Genomic DNA, 5,334 nt, shown 5'->3' with positions numbered 1-5,334 from the left:
GTAGAAGAGTAGTAAGGTAGAAGAGTGGTAAGTTAGAGGAGTGGTAAGGTAGAAGAATGGTAAGGTAGAAGAGTAGTAAGGTAGAGGAGTGGTAAAGTAGAAGGGTGGCAAGGTAGAAGAGTGGTAAGGTAGAGGAGTGGTAAGGTAGAAGAGTGGTAAGGTAGAGGAGTGGTAAAGTAGAAGAGTAGTAAGTTAGAGGAGTGGTAAGGTAGAAGAGTAGTAAGGTAGAAGAGTGGTAAGTTAGAGGAGTGGTAAGGTAGAAGAATGGTAAGGTAGAGGAGTGGTAAAGTAGAAGGGTGGCAAGGTAGTGGTAAGGTAGAAGAATGGTAATGTAGAAGACTCCAGCAGCCTACTCCCTTCATGCAATGCTCAGGAAACCACCCAGAGTGTTCCTAGGCTTCCTCCCTTCTTCCTTCAATCCACTCATATTCAAAGTTTGGAGATTCTCGGAACCAGCCATGTCCCTCTGCACAGTAGTCTCCTGCACATGGTTTCAACCCGTATCTTTTGTAGTCCTTTATCTCCAAAATTCTGGTCCAGTATGCTTTCTGTCCTTAAGGAATTCCTCAGAATGTCAGGCTCACTTTTTGCACTTGGTTTTGTTGACCAACTTATCACATTTTAAACTCATATGAAATATCCTTCCTGTCATTTTTCATGATTTTATGTGGGAAGCAAACATATGTTCTCAGTCTGCTCCCTTGATCCAATTTCTGCTTTATTCTCGAAAGAAACCCTCATGTCAAATTAAAATGCAATTATTTTCTTATCTTGATAATGCCCTGTAATTTCTCTAATGCAGTTTCAGAGGAATGATAAAAGCAAATGGGTATTGGATCTCCTAAAGCACTCATAAACCAAGAGGAATGGAGTTGCATATGTCAAGGATTTAACACTGATACATTTTATGCCATCTTGAACTCCGCAAGGAAGCATCATCCTTCTTCTATGAGTTTCTTGGGACCCGTCATTTCAATTTAGTTGTTTATATTACCAAGCCCATTTGTACAAGCATGCGCGTAGCTGGCCTGCATGATGGCATAATGGACGGGTTAAATGGTGGAGATAAATCTTTCTGTCTAGCGGAAACCCCTGTGTGCGTGAATTCACGCCCAGCTCTAGATACACACTTGCATTCCTGCATTTCTAGATACACACATTCTTTGATTCAAGCTTAGCTACTGAAGTAGGAGACTCTATTCCCCATTGGAGAGGATAGGGAACTGTGTCAGCTTCCAAGCACTCGTGTCTGAATTCATGTAATGCATGACATCCTTTATTTCTGTTGTTCTGTTTGACCTTTTCTATATGCTCACATTCTATTGAATCTGAGCTCTTTCAGGACAAGAATGGTGGGTACTTTCTTCATTTTTACATTTCAGAGATGATTTAACAGTGTGTCAGATAGTCTATAAGAATAAAAATAAATGAAGCGTCATGAGGAAAAAGGAAGAGTGGTCTCTCTGCATTTGGGGTTTAAAATGCATAATGAAGACATAGAAACAAACAACTGCTTTTTGAGTTTAAATGCCTATGCATAGTATAGTCATTGAATTTGCCTCAGATCAATCCGTATAAAGGCTCAAAGACTTGGAAAGTTGGAAGGTAGGAACTGGTGTGAGCCAAAAGCTTTAGGGATGGTTTTTGAAAGGATGGTTTTCTAGAGATATGTGCAACTGTCATAAGAAACACAGGTAAATTATATTTGCGTATAGAAATATTCCATTGCCCAAGAGCTTTTGAAAGGCTTTGACATGTTCTATAATTATCTAGTCCGATACAGAATGGACTGGACACTGAATTACATTGGCTCTTTAACAAGGAGATGCCTGAGAAGTGCTGAAGACCTAGCTATAGGGAGGGGCATCTATAACCACACGCTTATTCTACAAGAGCTATTGAAGTCATAACAGCTTTTAAAACCAAGCAGATAGAACTTGAAAGCAAAGCCAACCCTAAGCAAAGTGTTAATTTCACAGGCCTCATAAGAATATCAATGAGGAAGATTTTAGAAACCAAATACCTAATATGCACTGAGCAACATGCATTTCTTAGTTCAGGTACTACTTAATACTCTGGCATGTTTTGGGTTTTATTTGTTGTTATTTCAAGATAAAAGTATCACTTGTTCTTTTCTCAAATACAGCATTAAATTTACTTAAGACAGTAAATAAAACTTACAAAACCCCAAATATCCAGAATATAAAATAGCGATTATTTGTACTGAGTATTATTTTCAGTATTAATTGATTTTACCTATATGTTTACTAAAGAAGGCATAGAACAACATAATCTCCATTTTAAAGATGAATCTGAGACATAGAGAGCCTAGCTAGTTTGTTGAAGATTAACATGCTGAGCATATCAGCAAAACTAGGTTTTGATCCGAACAATTTTGCTCTGGTGGCCATGCTAACCATAGGTATGCACCTCTTCCAAAGAAGCTTAGCGTTACCATAAAATGTGTCTACAGCATGGAAGCATTTAGAACAAAACCCAGAAAAATATCCAGCAAGTTGAACTCTACCAAGTACAGACGGTGTCTTCACATAAGGAAAAGCATTTGCAGAAATTAGAGAGAGAAGCTTTGAAGTCATCAATAAAGCCACTTATAGGGATTTAGATTTCTAAGTGGGATTTACAGTGATATGGGTAGAGAGAACATAGAAGAAAAGAGAAGTGTATCTTTAGGCACTAGCACATTTGGAGTTAAGAAGTTCTGAGAAACGCAACAAGGAAGAGCTCTGTTGGGAGAAAAGAACCCAGGAAGGAAGCTATGGAGTTTTGCTAGATGATAGGGAAGAAAGCTTTATTAGAAGAAAGTTATGATCAGAGTATGACAAATTGGCTTGCATTTGACAAGATGGAGGTCGTTGGTGAACGGAGCCAAAGCTTGTCAGTGGAGTGATTTGGTGAATGTCTGATAAGGGAGTTTGGTTTGAAAAGAAGTGAACTCCCAAGGCAGTGAGTCAATTCAGCAAGTAGCCTTTAGAAAAGAGGGACAGACATGGCCTTATAGCAAGAAGTATGGAGTTTCTAGGACATTTTTCTTTTTGACATGAATAAATTACCTGTGGCTGATACGTTGATAGAAATAATGTAGTACAGACAAAGACATGGTGAATCAAGCAATAGACCCGAGAGTACCAGAGTCATTTGAGGTGGCTTGCAGGCTTAGGATCCAGTGTACGAGGGGTAAGTATGCATCCCAAAGAAAGCTAAGTTTATGAGTACAGATCTAAGTCTAGATTTGGTGGTGGAAAGGTAGTTTGATTGTCCTCTGGTACATTGGTTTTATTTTTGTTTGTTAGCTTTTTAAATTATTAAACCAATAGATATTGTAAAGGACTGAATATAGATACATTGTTTATTAGGGGCTCATACAACTTTTATTACAATCCATACATACATCAATTGTGTAAAGCACATTTGTACATTCATTTGCTCTGTCTTGTTTTTGTGCATGTTATTATCTCCGCAGGTCTGTCTAAATAAAATAGGCTGGATGAACAATTTGGAGGAGAAAACAACGGGACTGGCATTTCCGGGGGGACATGGGAGAGGGGCAAGGTAGTGGTGTTAACAAACCCAGGGAGAAGGGAACAACAAGTGAACCAAATCAGTAGTGAGGAGGGTGTAGGAGGCCTGGTAGTGTGAGATCAAGGGTAATGTAACCACGTGGAATTACTGAAACCCAAATGAAGACTGAGCATGATAGTGGGACAAGAGAAAAGTCAAAGGAAATAGAGGAAAGAGCTAGGAGGCAAAGGACATTTATAGAGGTCTCAATAAAGGCATGTACATATGTAAACATATTTACATATGAAGATGGGAAAATAGATCTATGTGCATATATTTATAGGTTTAGTATTAAGGTAGCAGAAGTACTTTGGGCCTCCACTCAAGTACTCCCTCAATGCAAGAATACTGTTAAATTGGCATTCTATTAAATTTTGTTAAATTGGCATTCTATGATGCTCACCTTCCCTATCATCACTTTTTTAGAGCACGAGTATATACCTGCATATATTGATTACTATTTATCAAAGAAAAATTACCTGCAAAAATCTTAATGACTCCCTTATATTAGAAAGCTACATAATTATTAAAAAGTACTTAGTAGGTAAATAGATGATAATTAAGGCATAAATATTGGACATAGAGATAGCATCTAAAGACTAATTTAAACGCACCACCTAAATGCCCCAGGAATTGATGGAATACCAATTAAAATATTTCAGCAAGCTGATGAAGCACTGGAAGCGCTCATTCGTCTATGCCAGGAAATTTGGGTGACAGCAACTTGGCCAACTGTTAGTAAAAGATACATATTGATACCCATTGCGCAGAGAGGTAACCCACCAGAATGCTCAAGTATAAAACAATATCATTGATATCACATGCGAAAATCACCCAACAACAATCGCGATAGTACGTTGACAGGGAACTGACAGAGATTCAAGTCATATTCAGAAGAGGACGTGGAACAAGGGATATCGTTGCTGGTGTCAGAAGGATCTTTGCTGAAAGAATCCCAGAAAGACGTTTACATGTGTTTCATTGACTATGCAAAGGCATTCAAATGTGTGAATCATAACAAACTATGGATGGGAATGCCAGAGCACTTCTTTTTGCTCATGGGGAACTTGTAGATGGACTAATAGGCAGTTGTGCTAATAGAAAATGGGAATACTGCATGATTTAAAATCAGGAAAAGTGTATGTAAGGGTCTTATCCTCTGATAACATTTATTCAATCTATGTGCTGAGCTGGATCAGAAAAGAAGATTATATGAAGAATCATACAGAATCCAGCTTGGAGGACGATTTAGTCAAAACCTGCAGTATGCAGATGACATAAACTTGCTTGCTGAAAATGAGGGGGACTTGAAGCACTTGCTGATGAAGATCAAGAATCATTGCCTTCAGTATGGATTACAACTCAATGTAAAGGATACCAAAATCCTCACAACCGGATGCATATGTAACATGGTAAATGGAGAGAAAGTTGAAATTGTCAGGGATTTTTTTTCTGCTTGGATCCACAATCTGTGTTCATGGAAACAGCAGTGAAGAGATCACAATAACAAGTTGCATTAGATAAATCTTTAGAGTATTGAAGGCAAGGACTACTTAGAGGACTAGCTGCACTGACACAACCTTGGTGTTTGCAGTTACCCCATTTGCATGCGAAAGTCAGTTATTGAATAAAGAAGGTCAAAGAAGAATGGATCCATTTGAATTGTGGTGGTGGAGAAGAATATTGAAAGTACCATGGACTGCCTAAAGGACAAACAAACCTGTCTGGGAAGAAGTAAATACAGCTAGAGTGCTC

This window comes from Echinops telfairi, unplaced genomic scaffold (genome assembly GCF_000313985.2).
Source record: "Echinops telfairi isolate 266 unplaced genomic scaffold, ASM31398v2 ScPeMD7_7420;HRSCAF=8458, whole genome shotgun sequence".
Lineage (NCBI taxonomy): Eukaryota > Metazoa > Chordata > Mammalia > Afrosoricida > Tenrecidae > Echinops > Echinops telfairi.
This window is presented reverse-complemented; position numbering follows the sequence as displayed.